At 43.1% G+C, this 16,809-nt stretch overlaps 1 protein-coding gene across 5 annotated transcripts in view; it reads left to right on the forward strand.

Moving 5' to 3' along the window:
• PDE1C (phosphodiesterase 1C) overlaps nt 1–16,809 on the forward strand; it is a 483,633-nt gene that overhangs the window by 184,332 nt on the left and 282,492 nt on the right. The gene's annotated exons all lie outside the window — the stretch shown is intronic.

Below are 16,809 nucleotides of genomic sequence, written 5' to 3' on the forward strand. Positions count from 1 at the left end.
CCTTGTCCTAAACTCTGCTTTCCTTGTTCACCCTAAAGCTCCAGTGACCTTATTACTTGGGGTACAAAGGGAAAGGAATAGGTTAATCTATGTGGTTTTGGCCATCATGATTCTGGGGGTGGGGTGAGATCCAAAATCTTGCTGTTGGGCCATCCCATAATGTGAAAAGACAAATCTTTTTGATGCTTTTTGAAATGTTATCCCTGAGGGAATGGGAAGGATGTGAAAATCAGTGAGGGCAGTTAGTCTGAATGAAAAATAGGCTGCATAGGAAATGTGTTTAATAAATAAAAGCACATCAACTTTGGAAAAAGTTCATTAAAAAGCAATATACGTGGTGGTGATACTACAGTCTAGTATGATAAATTTTGCCTTGACTTTTCATTCAGATGTTCCATCCTGTGATTTTTGTATGAATTTTAAATCAATAAAACAAGTCTTGTAGGGAACAAAAGAAGGCTTATATTTAACACTAAAATGTTTGCTAAGAAATAATACACACTATAGTATTTACCATAATTATATATAAAAAAAGCTTTTACTCTTCTAGATGTGGTACAAATGAATCATGCCCACAGTTTAAAAAGTAATAATTTAATACAGCAGTTTATATACAAACACACACAAAGCAAGTATATTCTGCAGTATAGGGAAATGTACACCTTGCTGGGGTTGGACTAGATGATCTACTCAGGTCCCTTCCGACCCTAGAAACTATGAAAGGGCTCCCTTTGTAAATACTAAATTCAGTTATTTTTAAATAGCAGTTTTGTGTAAAAAGTTTGCAGTTTTGCATAGAAAACAGGGATATGAAAATTATTCTGGGGAAGAAAACCCAGGCTCAAGTGGTTATTAAGAGTATCTCTATGGAATGCTCTTAAAATTTTGCTGTGGTAGGAGCCTGTACTTTATGGAATACAGAAATAAAAAGGAGGGGAGGAGCGTTCAAAACTACTGTGGGTTATTATTGTTTAGTTTAGGGTTTTTTAAAGCAGTGGGGTTGGTTCCTTCCTTATCAGTCAGCTTCTGGTGGATTCAAACATCATGACAAAGACTTTTTTTATTTAGAATGTTTTTCTTTATTCCTAAAACTCATTTTGAATGTCCGTATTCCATTTTTCCTGTCTCATTCCTTCAAAAATGTATATCATAACGCTATCCTAGTTAACACTAAAACTAATTGGCCGTTGTCTATTTTTAAGTGGTAGATGATGTGAGATCCAAGCCTATTCAAGTACTGACTATGCCAAAACATTTAGCAATGGGTGGGTGAGATGTTTTCAAGCTCTTCAAATGATGTAGAAGCACAGCTCCCATTGAACATCACTGGGGCTTGGGCTCTAAATCCCATTTTACATCATTTTGGTTGTTTTTGTTGTATGCCCAAAATGAAACAAACTTGAGAAATGTGTAAGTTGCTTCACAGCAAAAAACCAAATAAAAACAAGACAACTGCCTCCCTCCACATTCCCCTCCCTGCTCTGATAGTCATCTTCTGCCTTTCAACTTGTGTCCATCTGTCCTGCTCCATATGACCTTCTGATCCACACCACTGAAACTTTCTCTTCCTTCCTTCAACCTGCTAGGATGCAATTTGCACAAGCGTCTAATTGATTTAAGATCCCAAGTCCCAGTGAAGTTCAATGGGAGCCATGCTTCTAAGTCATTTGAAGAGCTTTTGAAAACTTTCACCCACCCACTACTAAATGTTTCAGCCTAGTCAGTACTTGAATGGGTGACCTTCAAGGACGAGTTGCATAATGCAGGTACTGTCAATATTTTTGTAGAAGGCAATCTTCATTCTATGTCATATTGAGAAGGAGGTCAGCATTCAAACCCTTAATAAGGACACTTTCTGAGGACACTTGTTAATATTTTCCTTGAAGTACTGGTCACATTCTAGGTCGGCTGACTCTATTGTGAATCTGAACTTTCCCTATTGTTTTCATTGAACAAGGCCAGCTGGCATTTGCTACCTTTGCTGCTTCTTCTCTTGTTGCATGTCCAGAATTGCTGCTATCTTGGATGTGGAATCTGTAGGTGAAATTCTTTTAGGTACACAAAATGCTTGTGAAAAAGAATATAATCTGTTCATGAAAGATATAAACGTTGGCTTTTCATGAGCAGGGCATTACGTTTTCAGTTCATTAATTAGAACCACTGTCAGAGTAACAACAGTGCTGCCCCTGAAAACCTTGAAAAATACATTTTTAGTTGTTAATAAATGCCCTGGGAAAGGGGGTTTGTGAAGTTAGCTTTGTTTTAGAAAAGAAACACTGCATCTTTGTGCAGCAATTTTTTCACCCCATGTTTGGGCTTATTAAACAGTAATCCAAGTGTTTCAGCCTGTATCCCAGAGCTGGGAGAGGAGCTGTCACAAACATGAGATTTAAAATTCTGCGTCATACCAGCTGTCTAGCAGCAGACAGTGGGGTGGGGGTGGGGGAAACAATAACAAGCAATAGTCTGATAGAATTACTAGAGCTTAGGGCAAGATGTAGATTTGTTTAGTGACTTTGCCTACGGTGCTGCGCTGGTCTGATGCAATTTCAGTCTGCGTTTCCTGTCTTGATATTTAATCTGGGTTATAAATGATGATTTTTCCTTCCCCCTCCCCCATCACAGTCTTCCCTTCTGTAATTAATCACAAAGCCACCTAGAGTGAAACAAAACTGGGCAGCTGCCCATTTGACTCAACAGGAGTTGCAAAGTGTTAATTGTATGCAGTGGCTCTGATTGCATAAAGTAATCCACTCCCTTCATTTCTTTAAGGATGTTAGCAGTCTAACTCCACTGGCTGGAACAGGAGTCCAGAAAAATGTTTTATTTGCTTTGAACATAGAAGATATGGGTGTTTTGTCACTGATATACAGAGATTCTTCTTTGTCCCGTTCCTAATTGGACTATTGCATCTTGCATTCCTCCTTGATATGACTTGTTTTTATAAAAGTTCTTTTTATAGGGAAGTGAACAGGATGCAACTAAACAACATGTAGGAAAGATTATGTATGTGCTCCCTTTATTTAAAACCTTGTAATAGCAAGGAAGCAGCATCACACTAGTTCAGGTCAGTGTTGCCATCTGAATACAATGTACAGCACATCTATCAGGATACACACAGGATTGGGAAATATTCCTTCCCCTCCCATCCTCATTTTACAAGAAGTGATGTCCTCTATTTCAATGGGGAAGGTTATAGAATATGCATGTTAGGATAACACCCATCCTGTATTCTGAGGGTCATCTCTTATTTAGTGCCAAATGTTCCATGATTTGTAGCCAGTTACTAAGGAGCATTTGGTCAGATAAGCCTTTCAGCCAGTAATCATGCAAACAAAGGTTCATGTGTTATGGCAAAAAATGCCTTTTTTATTTTTGTTTTTGTTTTATTGTTGGCATGAATAAAACATAAGGGGAGCTATCTTCTTAAAAACAGGGCTGGTTCCATATCTTGCCATTGTGCTGGCTTTTATAGGCATGTCGAGACGAGCATGGACATGTGTTTCCCCAAGGAGAAATAAAACATACCACTGCTACTTGTCCCTGGGGAATGCTTGTGCACATGCATTCTGACGTGAGGCAAGTTGCCCTGGGTAGGGTAGGGGAGGCTGGTGCCAGCACCTGGACTGGCTCCAGCAGCCTTACCTCCAGTTCTGGGGGTTTCCTGGAGCTTCAGCAGTGGTGATCCAGTGCTCAGAGCCTGGCCAGTAGCAGGAGTGTCATTTCAGCTGGCCAGGCTCCGGTTTTGGTGGCGCATGCTGCCTCCACATGCGGTGTCCTGCTTTTTTAAAGCATGGATTATTTTCATGCTGGGATCTCCCAGTGTCAGAAAAATCCACTGTGCTGCACCTGAGCACCATGGTGAGCACCTGCATATGCAGCATGTGTGGTTTGCGGCACCACAGACTGGTCTGCAATGCCATGTACTACATGTACATGCTCATCTGGACTTGCCCTAGTTCTACAAAAAACAGGTCCCTTTAAATAAGTATGTATGCACTCATACATACGGTATAAATGTGTGATTGCATTTAGTTCTTTTTGGAAAGACTGTCTGCCCATTGTGCATAGCAATTGTTAATGGTCATTTCATATTTTGAATTATTTCCAAAGGGCCCAGTTGGAAGAAACAACTCTATTTTGCTTCTTCTTAACTATTCTGTCCCCCTTCCCTCCTGCCACAAACAAATCCATGCTAAATTCAGTAGAAGTTCGCCTGAACTGCAGTAAAACAGTGAGAACATCAGGGCATGGCCCACATAGGCAGCTGAAATGCATGGTAGAAAACAGATTTCTGAACTCATGCTGCATGGTATCTCTGCAAATTGGACATTATTTTCAGATGTTAAAAGCACTCTTGTCTCCTACTGATCTTCTCCTTAGCATTCTAAATGGCCAACAATTTTTTTCTTTTCTTTTTTTTTTTAAAGAAAAAAATAGTCTAACTGTATTTAATTTAAACTTTCATTCTGCTTTGGCCATACTGATATTTCAGCTAAACCAAAAAAAGCCCTGGAAACTTCAGCTTTCTCCATAGGCTTGAACGATTTCCTAGGTTTTCCTTGCTGAGCACTCTGCCATAAGGTGTCTTGTTACATATCAGCATTGAGTTTATTTGTGTGCAGTACCATTAAGTGACCTTCAAACACAAACCACTTAAAATGTTTCATAAAAATAAAATAGGATTCAAACATGCCTTGTATGTGTTACATTGATAATGGCAAAATAGCAGCACTGAGCATTTTTACTTTACAGTGAATTCTGCCTACCTGCAACTCTAATCAAAAAACAGTGGGCCAGGCCTGTCCATGGTAACACTCCACTGGCTTCAATGAAAAGCATCTTAAGATCATTTAGCATAATAAATTGCACTTGACAATATTTCAGGTTTGGGTACATTGTCTGTTATGTTCCTTATGTAATACCTAGGCATTGCTGTTGTACAAGTTATAGTCATGCTCTATGAAAATTAAACTAAACAAGTCATAGCATTTGATATTACAGGATATTTGTCACCTGCAAAAAAAATACCTTTACTCTGTTGATGTGCAAACAACATGGAATTTATCAAATAAAATCTGTGTTTATATTCATCAAAGTGAATTGCAAACCCAGTCAATGGATTCTGGATCAGGTCCTAATACTTACTGTCTTGAAAGAACATAAAAGCACCTTGCAAACAGTTTATGCTAGGGATTATTCTTCCTGCCAGTGAAAATGCTGCTACCTCTGTACTGCAAAAGATGTTCTGCACCAGTTACCTTACCAGGGTGGTTTTCATATAAGGAGACCTAGAAAAAATAGCCTCTTAATTAAGATTGCAGATAGATTTGAGTAAACAGATTGTACCCTAAATACCCAGTTGGGAGGTTGATGTTTACAACACAGTTCACATTCCTTACTCTTTCAAAAAATTTTGAAGATGAAGCCATACACTGTGTATCTATTAATTATTCAAAAGCCATCCCAACTGCCATGCATTTTGGCCTGCACTTGAACAATTCTAAAACTGAATATTTATTATTTATCCAGGTTGTCAGGAAAACCTAGTGACTGAATTGGTGGAAGCCACTGGCAAGCCAACTGAAAGAGATTGTTGGAAACCATTCTTTTGTCTTCTACTAGGGTAGAGAGATTTGAGAAACTGAGTTGAGCACAAAATCAGTCTTTATTCTTGATGATTTTTCCAGATGTAACGGGCTGGCTGGCAGTGACCTGGCCCAGGGGCTTTGAAAGGGCACAAGATGATTGGAGGACTTGGGATTCCCTTTCCTCACCAATCTGGTAATGATTTGGCCCAAGGGTTTTGAAGGGGTAAAAGATGATTGGAGGACTTGAGACCAGCGAGGGACAACAAGAAAGGAGCGTCACAAAGCTGGCAAGAGCTGAGGCAGTGGGGTAGGAGCAGTGCCCCGGAAGAGCTTGAAAGAGCAGGACCTGCAGGCAGCAGTGGGACCCTCAGCAGCGTGGTGTGTGGTCAGCAGGAGAGGCTCCCCACTGGGCTCCAGGATCCCCTGGGAGAGGCTGCAGCTAGCAGGAGAGGCTCTCCTCCACTACAGCAAGGATCTGAGCAGCGACCTGAGAGGTTCCCAGCTCTGCTTCCAGGTCCTCCAATCAGAGCCCAGGCAGCTCAACATGAGCCCTAACAGCTCAACATGAGCCCTAGCAGGCAGGCACAGTGCCACCAGTGGTGGCTGTATGGTAGTGTTCCTGCCTGCACATGGGAAATCTGGGTTCAAGTCCCTGTTGAGGTGGCTTGGGGTAAGTGAGCTAACACGAAGCAAATCTTCTTGCAGTGGAAAGGGGCCATTGTGCTTCCTCCCCCTCCAGGTACCAAGGCCCTATATTTCCTTGCATTTGACATTTTGCATTTTGTGCCTTTTTATATTTCACCAACCCATGTTGTTTGTTCTGCTGCTTGTGTTTTATATTTTGTTAACCCTGTTTTTTGTCAGTGATTGTAAGTGTCTAACATTTGCTGAATCCTGCCCCCTTGGGGCATTGTAGTGTCCACTATACCCTCTGATTTATGCCTGTCATGTTCCCAGTATTAATAGGTATATGCTTAAGTCCCCATTGGTGGTCTGGCTCTGCTCTATAGGGGGTGGAGAGTCCCTACACTTCCCACAGTGCTTGTGCACCTGCTTTGATCCCTTCAGTTGGAGAGGGGATACCTCTTGGAGTATCGCCTGGGTTACATTTTGGGGGCTTGTCCGGGATTCCTGCATAGTGGGTGCTAGAATATTATTCAAGCACTGTGTACCCCTGTAGAGAGAGAGAGAGAGAGAGAGACACCAGGAGACATGTCCAATGCTGACTAGTCTGCCATACCCTCTGGGAGTGATGGGACTGTGCAGGGGGGAGTGGGGCAAACTGCTGGTACTGAGCTTAAGTTGGCCATTTATAAATGTAAGTTCTGCCAGGCCTCTGTGAAGTACATAGAATATATTGTATCACAGGAAGGGCCCAGCACTGATCCGGAAAAAGTAAGTGCTGTGACCACCTGGCCTCGACCCAAGAACTTTAGGGAATTGAAAAGGTTCCTGGGATTTGTGGGATTCTATTGACGATTTGTTAAAGACTATGCTACAATAACCAGACCTTTAAATGCCCTAACTCACGGACACCAGGTGGGAAGGTCACCCCGCAAGAAGGGGTGAAACAATAGCTTAAATGGGCTTCCTGTGACATGAAGCCCCACAGAGCCTTTTGGTCTGCAGTGGGACTCACGGTGTGAAGATGCCTTCCAGGAGGTGATCTGGTGGTTGACTCAGGCACCTGTACTGGCATATGCTGGTCCCAACTGCCCTTTTATTTTGTACACAGATGCTAGCCTGTCAGGACTGGGGGCTGTGCTGTACCAGGAACATGAGGGACACCGGTGACCAGTGGCTTTTGCCAGCAGGGGATTGTCACCCAGGGAGTTGCAGTACCCAGCACATAAGCTTGAATTCCTGGCCCTCAAGTGGGCCATCACTGAGAAATTCCAGGACTATCTGTATGGGATTACCTTCCAGGTGTGGACAGACAATAATCCCCTTACCTATGTGCTCACCAACACTAAGTTGGATGTGACCGGCCAACGCTCTTCGTTGCCCCAGATTTTGAGAGCCAGTTGTTGCGTGAAGCACTGACAGAGGCTGGCATACAGAAATCAAGGACTATACCCTACCACCCCCAAGGGGATTCCCAACCCGAGCGCTTCAGTCACACTTTCTTGAACATGCTGGGTACCCTCCAGCAGGAACAGAAGGCTGCATGAAGCCAGCATATCGCATACCTGGTGCATGCATGCAACCCCACTAGGAATGATGCAACGGGGGTCAGTCCGTATTTACTCATGTTCGGGAGGGAGCCCCAGTTACCCATAGATTTGTGCTTTGGGATAGAACAAGTCTACCAACAACATTTGACTCATGGTCAATATGCACAACAGCTTCGGGACTGTCTCTGTCATGGGTACCGACTGGCAGCCAAAACTGCTGGAAGAAACCAGCAACACCATAAGCGGCTTTATGATGCTTGCATGCATGAACAAGGGTTTCAAGAAGGAGGCTGGGTGCTGCTGCAAAACCTGGGGCTAACTGGGAGACACAAAATTGCTGATCGGTGGTGGGCTGAACCCTATACAGTGGTGCGACAACTGGGAGACCTCCCAGTACATGAAAACTCCCCTGAGTCTGGACCGGGTCGAAGTCGCGTGGTCCACTGGAACCTCCTGCTGCCTATTGGCCAATTGGTGGGGCCCTTTCCTCCCGAGAGAGAGCCGTGAGAAGAGAGGCCTAGGTTTCCCCGTAGAAGGGAGCCTCACGCCACCCAGCCGGCAGTTGTACCTGCAGCTCCCCCGGAGGACTTGGACTCTGACTGGTGGTACCCTGCTGATTTTCACCTGAGCTTAGGACCTGCCACTCCTCAGGGTGAAGGGGAGACAGGGACTGCTGCTTGTGGGGCCCTGCCTGGTGAGACTGAAGGAGAAAACAACCCCATGCCTTTACCTGCCAGTGGGGCAGACTCCTTCAGTGAGAGGGAACCTGAGCCACTGGGGCCCTCATGCAGTCCTGCCTCAGACCGCACCCCACGACAAGGCGGGAGCTTCGGTCAGTCCGTTGCTTCACCTACAATGCCCTGGGGGTGCTGGTGGAGGTCCCTATCACTGCCCCTTGGGTCCAGTAGTCCTCCAGGCTGAGGTCTGTGCTTCACTGGAAATGGTGAAGGGTTCCGCGGGGGAGGATGTGACGGGCTGGCTGGCAGTGACCTGGCCCAGGGGTTTTGAAAGGGCAAAAGATGATTGGAGGACTTGGGATTCCCTTTCCTCACCAATCTGGTAATGATTTGGCCCAGGGGTTTTGAAGGGGTAAAAGATGATTGGAGGACTTGGGATTCCCTTTCTGCACCAATCAGGCCCCAGAGACTCACCCCCTGTGTCCCCTGATTGGCCCCTTGAGTAACCTGGAGGGGGATAAAAGGGGCAGCGTGGGCTGACTCAAGGGAGAGACCAGTGAGGGACAACAAGGAAGGAACTTCACAGAGCTGGTAAGAGCTGAGCCAGGAGCAGTGCCCAGGAAGAGCCTGAAAGAGCTGGACCTGCAGGCAGCAGTGGGACCCTTAGCAGCGTGGTGTGCAGCCAGCAGGAGAGGCTCCTCACTGGGCTCCAGGATCCCCCCAGCAGGACAGGCTCTCCTCTGCTCCAGCAAGGATCTGAGCAGCAACCTGAGGGGTTCCCAACTCTGCTTCCAGCTCCTCCAATCAAAGCCCAGGAAGCTCAACATGAGGCCAGGGCTCCAGGAAGGTCAAGACCCCTAGCAGGCTGGTACAGTGCCACCAGTGGTGGCTGTGTGGCAGTGTTCCTATGAACTGTATGGGAGATCTGGGTTCAAGTCCCAACTGAGGTAAATTGGGGTGAGCCATTGTGTTTTCCCCCTTTCTCCCCCTCCAGGTACTAAGGCCCTATATTTCCTTGACATTTTGCATTTTGTGCCTTTTTTTATATTTCACCAACCCATATGGTTTTTTCTGCTGTTCGTGTTTTATATTTTGTTAACCCTGTTTTTGTCAATGATTGTAAGTGTCTAACCTTTGTTGAATCCTGCCCCCTTGGAGCATTGTAGTGTCCACTATACCCTCTGATTTATGCCTGTTATGTTCCCAGTATTAAAAGGTATACAGTTAAGTCCCCATTGGTGGTCTGGCTCTGCTCTATAGGGGGAGGAGAGTTCCTACACTCCCACAGTGCTTGTGCACCTGCTTTGATCCCTTCAGTTAGAGAGGGGTACCTCTTGGAGTACCGCCCGGGTTACACATATGTTTCAAAGACCTGAAATGTCAGTGTTCTATCCTTGATCCAGGCTCTCCCTCCCTCTTTATTTCAAATTTGTTTTAGCTGCAAATCTTTTTTTCACCTCTGCAACTCTGCCTCAGAATAACTGTCATCCTCATTCAACTTTGCTAAAGCCTCAGTAAGTTGCCTATCCCTTTCAAAATTACCCTTCTTGATTTTTAGAACCTTTTGTAGACTTGCTTCCATCTCACTCCTCCCGTCTCTTAACTTCTATAACTCTCAGCTGTTGTTTATCTCTGTGGATGTACCATTTACATTAGCAGACTGTTTTGGCAGACTGTAACATCCTGTATCTTCAACCTATATGGAAGATATTGTAAGTGATAAGCTGTTCTGTTTTTGACTGGAGAGTAGATGAAACAGAAGAAAACTACTCTTTTTGTTCTAACCAGTAAATTAAAGCAGTTGGCAGACAAAGTATTCCAAACCTTGTGGTCCTAGTGAATTGTTCAGTTCTGTTCAGTGATCTCAGTGGCCTTAAGCTAAATTTCCATCCACTACTGGCCACTTCATAGTCCTGTTAATACGATTTTCATTTCTCAAATTGATTTATACATGTTTATTAATAATGAGCTGTAGTGTATAGGCATCATTAATCCTGTTTTGATGACACTTGAATTGATGTACAATGTATGACATACTGATACAGAATACAGAGCTGGCTGGAAGAGGAAATTTCAATTTATTTAAGTGATCCAGTTAATTTATGGATCTGCAGCCATTTAGGTCCAGAGTTAGATGTAGGTTGTTAAAACATTAGAAGGTAGCATTTCTACACCCCCACCCCAACAACTTACTCATTTTTTTTTTCCTACTCTTCCATTGTTTTCATCATTTTCCATTTGTGTATACTACTCTTGAACAATACAGTAATTCTCAATTTATGACAATAACTGTTAATGCTACTTCTGCCGAATTCTGTGTGTTTGGTCCATACTCATCTGTAGCATATGAAGTGATGTCAGCTGATTCCAACTTAAGTCGACTGATTCCAGTTAAACCAGTGATGTTACACCTGGATTGAATTTCATCCAAGTGCCTTTCTCTTTCTTTCAATATTTATTGAGAATTCAGTAATGATAGTGTTACTTAAATGTAACACTCACTGGAAGTGGTGGGTGTTGGTGCACTAGCAGATTTGGTTGAATTGGAGAGCAAGTGGAATCCTCACTGGTGAACCAGGAGGATTCAGCAGCAAAAGAACTAAGTGTGAAGACCACTCAAGATAAATGTTTAATCTAACCTAAATGCTGAAGCTGCTGCAGGGACAAGAGCCTTTTTGGTTCTGTTTACAAAAACACTCAGCCCTCTGTATTAAACACAAATGATTCTTCTCAGTGTCAACTTGTTATAAAGAGGTTTAATATTTTCAACAGTCTTATCATGGCACTTGTCTCAAGTAAGGAGCTCAGTTCTGGCAGAAAGGGAAAAAGTAGATCTAGGGAAACCTTTCATATTACAGGGTGGACTCCTTACAGAAATGCTGCCTTTGACTTGCTGAATGAGCCAGTCAGATGAATCTATACAGAGAAGCTAAGATGAATGCCTGTGTTATGAATGGAGGACATGATGGAACAGTAATATTAGAAGACAGATGTTATTGAGTGCCTTTGTTAATGGATGAATAAGCTCCCATTCATATCTTAAATGTGTTAATTATAAAACTTCTTAAACATGTTAATTATAAAACTTCTAAATAGGAAACGGAGCACCCCTGGCCAGTGAAATAAGCCATTTTTATCATCTGCATTCAGTAACCAATTTCTCTTAAAGACATTAGGTAGCTGTGACTAATAGAAAGCTAGATTAGTTGAATGGACCTTCTTAAAGTCTATTCCTTCTGTGAATTTAGTCAGTTCTGCTGATTTGAGGGAGAAAAGTAGATTTTACTGCCTCCATCCACCCCACTCTCACCCTCCGTTTTGAAGCGAAGAACCAACTTGGTGACAAGAAGATAATTGGTTTGATTTTCTTCGGTCTCATTTTGTGATTGCCATTCATGGATTATTATTCAATTATCCAAATTGTTAATAGGTCCAACATCAACATACATAACTGGGCAGAATTGGGCCTTTGAATCTTTATTACTAGTAAATGATATACGAGTAGAAAATAACTGCTGTTAATGGCTTTTCTAACCAACACTGAGATGACAGGGATGGCAATTACTTAAACAAACACAAAATCCTATTAATTGCAGATGTACTCAAATTACTTAATAAATCATCTGAGAAGTATGCTGTCTCTCATTTATGGAACCCCAAAATGCTATGTTCTAAGGAGTCACTATTCAGAATCAAAATTCACTTTAGAGAATTCAGTTAATTCTTTAGGGATTGTGGGTATGAAAGCAATTCAGTTAGCTAAAAATTTGGAGTCGTGTGATAATGGGGCAAATGCTACACAGTTGGCAGGTCTACTTAATCTTTTCCCCCCACTCAGTCCTGTTCTTTGGTGAAATAGTACCAGTGAATAATGTTTATTTTGCTATAAATCTGCTCCTTGGATGCATCCAGTTGCTCTATCCACAGACTATCAAATAGTCTTTAATGATAGAAGAAAAAATTGATAAAACTATATATGGTACTTATCCTATGTAAGGAAAAAACGGTGTGTGTCCTGAAGAGTTTTTTAATGTACCATTGAGTATAGTAGAATTATACCTATGAAACTGTAGGTACATAATATCATAAATCGGGCTGCATAGGATTTCATAGTCCTCTAGAGGGAGTAGAACTGTGAGCTTTCTGCCCAAAGCCATAGGCTTCTAACATGAATTAAAGGATATCCCTGCAATATTAAGACTGCAGGCAGTGTTAGTTTAGGCAGTAGATAGTATTAATTATTCATGTTGGAAGATAACTACTGTTTTTAACTGTGATTGCAAGAATAGCCTTTTGGGAATCTACTGTGTTAACAAATAGGTTCAGCTATGGGTAAAATCTATCTCCAAGTGTCATGTTCACTACACCCTACCAAAGACACTTCTCATGAACTTGATGATACTAGGTGTTGAGACTAAGACTGTCTGCAACAAACTTTTTAACCACTACTGTGAGACTTGACAAGTCAGACAGCTTTGTAAACAGCTAAATCTGTTCAGTGTCTGAAGCATATCTCCAAAATGACTGTTTTGTGGCTTCTTAAACAAGGTCAGCTCTGTTGAGAGTTATGTTCAAGAGTCAAACAGTTGAGATTTTCCTAAACCTCTTTGTATAGTTTTAAAAATGCAACATATTGTAGAACTGTGCTCATCACTAACCCTTAGTGAGGTGTACAAAATAATTATCTAAACATTTGTGACGGTGTTTAACACTCAACATATAGATGTGTGAGTGATTATTGGAAAAGGGGTTGGATTGCCAGAGCTGAAGGCCAGAGTTTTTCTATCCACAACACACACACAGCATAGGTGGTAGTAATGGTAATATTTCTACATATAACCTACAATTCATCTAAAACAATGCCTTCAATAATAATGATAATCATAGGGACACAGGTATTTTGGAGGTCTTGTAGTCCTTTAATTTTATTTTAGAATTACCTCTGCTGAGTCTTTTATTTTGCTTCTGTATGCTTTAGAAGACAAATTCCTTCCCATGGTCAGAGAAGTGGATTTTGAAAACAAGTGGCTCAGCTCACACACTCACTTTATGTAAATGGATTCATAGCCACACACCATTTTGGATTTGCTCTGATGTAATACTTTTAACATCTCAATTGCACTTTTGCTGCTGGACCCCAAAGCAGTTGCTTGTATGGTTCCTGATTCTGTGTTCAGACTGCTTTTAGGCTTGTGTAATTAAGTGGAATTCAGTGGATTTCTTCCTGACTTGCAGTGATTTAAATCAAAGCAGTGTAGAGTCCTACCGAGTATGACTCGCCTCTTAATTTCATTTAGCTTGAATAATATTCCCAGCTTTGCCTAATGCGTTTTAAAATATAAATTCAAGGTAGTCTTATGGGTAATGCATTCCACAATAGAGAGCATTAATTCAATGGGATGCTTAGATACCTCCAGCAGAGCACCTGTGCAAGTGGAAGAAAAGCTGAACTCAAGGTAACTCCCCATTTATCTAGTTCTAATAGGCTAGGTACAGAAATTACACACAAACCAGTATAAGTGATCAGAAACCGGTCTAAACCTGTAACAGAACAGAAGTTTTAATGCACATAAATTGGTTTCAAAATGGTGGAACCTGGTTCAAGATATAACTGAATGGATGTAGTATTAGATTTAATCAGCTTAGGTTAGACCAATATATCAAACTTCTGTTCCAGATCCCCTCCTGACTCAAATTACATTGTAGTCCCCCAACATCCCCAGATGCTTTGTGGCCTGTTGCTAACTAACCCCCCTCACAGGACAGGCAGGCTAGCTTCTGCCAGTGCTCCTCTGTTCAGCTGAGACAGGCTGACCCCACATTTAGGTTGTCACAGAGCAGAAGCAGCAAAGCCTCTGCTCCCCAGCCTGCATCCTATCTGTACCTGTCAGCCTGGTGGGGCAGTGAGGGGGAGGTTGGGGAACGGAGCCCCCCACCTCAGCCCTGGGCTTCCCCTGAGCTGGGGTCTGCTCATCTGGGAGGATCCCTGTGCCATGGAGGTATCCCCTCTGGCCCACCAGGCTGTGGTGTCAAGCCTCATCACAGTGCGTCAATGCCTCTAATGCATGGAGGAAGTAACAGAGCTCTCTACTCCAATCCCAGTCCTGCCCCCACCTTCCAAGTTGGGGTTTGCCTAGCTAGGGGGTGCCCATACCACAGAGACTTTCCCCCATCCTGGCTCCAGGCCCCTCTGGGTGTCTGTCCAAGTGGAGGGGGGGATGCTAGGACTGGGGCAGGGGACTCTGTTTCCCCCTCCTCCTGTGGGTCGGGACACTGACTCATGGTGGGCAAGGCTGGCTGGGCAGGGGGAAACCTCCTTGGCATGGCCCCTGCCCCCAGCTGGGCAGGCTCCCCCAGCCCAGAGGGGCTGGGACTGGGGCAGAGGAAAGCCCCCACAGTGCAAGGTCCCACCTCCAGCTGGGAAGACCCTAGCTGGGGGGGGGGGGTGCAGAATAGGAGGGGGCTCTAATTCTCCACTACTTGGCTGGGTTGAGGGACACCCCGTGTCACAGAGCTCCCTTCAGCTGGGCAGGCTGCAGCTTGGTGGGAGCCTGTGTTGGGGTGGGGGGCTCTGTTCTTTCCTTCCACCCTGCTCCGCTGTGGGATTGGGGAGCCATTTCGTGCCAACTCCCCCCTTCACCATGGCTGATAGCAGGGGTGTGCTGGGCAGCCAAACAGGGATGGTCCCTGCTTTTCTGGGCTTGGCTGCCCTTGGCAATGGCAGACAGACTGGGAAGCATGCTGGAGTGCCCCTGCCTTTTGGTCTCAGCCAGCACAGGCATCTGCCTGCCTTTGCCAATTAGGGAAAGCTGCGAAGATTGGATTTATTCTGCCTCGGGCTTTTTGACTGTCTGTACTTAGCCATATCACAGGCAATCACCCATCAGTCATTAGGTGCCTTCACTTTCCAATGGCCATTCTGGCTCTATTTCTTTGCAGAGAGGGATATTCTTCTGGGTGCTCACTGAAATCCTGCTTGTTACCAGTTTACCCCAGATCCCACAATTTAGTCTGATTCAACATTTTCCTTTCCAGTAGAGTAGCTAAGAGGGGGTGTCAAACTGGGGTGTGTGAGTTAAAATAGCAGCTGCTATGCTGCTAGCCAGGCTGCCACTGCCACAACCACCAGTACAACTACTAACACTGCCCTATGCATTTGCTGTTAGCCAGGGGGCAGAAATGCCCAGGTATGCTTCGGCTTCTTTCAGATCATAGTCCTGGTCTAACACCCTTTCCTAAAGGCTCTGAGGAAACTTGCCTGCAAATAAAATACTGCAGAGGGAGCTGGTGTTTATTGTTGAACATTACTGATTGCTACCTGAAAATGTCCACTCACTGTGAGTTCCTATGAGTGTTGGTGATTGTGATTAATTGTCGGTTCTTGTCATGTTTAAAAAAAAAATCTTAAGTCAGTCTGTAACGTAATGCTTGCAAAATTGTGCTTTAATCTGATAGGTCTAACCACATGTTCTGAGGGTGGAAATGTTGATTTGCAAGTGCATATAGGTTAGATGCCTAAACTTTCTCATTTGCGATTGCAAATTAGAGCTTGTTTTAGAGGTAGCTAAAATCTTAGCTATAAATTCTTGACACCTTCATTTAGCATTTTTAACACTGGGTGGGAACGCAGACATACAGTAAATTTAAAGCTAGTCTTAGAAGGTATATGGATGTTGCTGGTGGTAGAATGCTTTTTCTTTCTTTTTTGTTGGTTAAAGCATGGGCTTGCACTAATGATACTGGGACAGGAAGCAGCTGTGCTTTTAGCAACATAGTTTTAATCTGTAGCATGCAAATTATATGTCTATAAACAAAACCAGCAACTTGGTTTACATATGGACTGGCACTGTAATGGGAGTGCAGGTGTGGAAATTACAACACCATTAAGAATAATATTCCTTGTGGAACTTGATAACAGGAAAATGTCCCTTTCCTAACATGGTTGTCTGTGTTATTACAAGGTTTCTTAATGCAATCCAATGACCTCAGATAAAGAATTCTGATTCAATTAAAATATAAATGATTTGAAAAATGCATGTTTTTCTTTACGTACTAAGAGAACCATAATGTAGAACATCACTTTTGAGAAAACTTTAAAATTAGAGCTAGTCAAATAACTAGATGAAAGAGTTTTCTATCAAAAAATGGAGTTCTATTGAAACTGAAATACATTTGCAAAAGCATGTCAATTCAATCAAAAAGGGAAAACAAAAGTGTTGACAAGGTTGAAACATCCCATCAAAACAGTTTTAATATTTTTGGAATTAAACTTTTTTTTTTTAATGACTGTTGTTTTTTTTTTAAATTTTGCATTACATTACTATAATGCAAAGCGTTCTGAGCATGTGGAAATGAAACATTCTGGTC

This window comes from Crocodylus siamensis, chromosome 5 (assembly GCF_052110815.1).
Source record: "Crocodylus siamensis isolate JL-2025a chromosome 5, ASM5211081v1, whole genome shotgun sequence".
NCBI classification, from domain to species: Eukaryota; Metazoa; Chordata; order Crocodylia; family Crocodylidae; genus Crocodylus; species Crocodylus siamensis.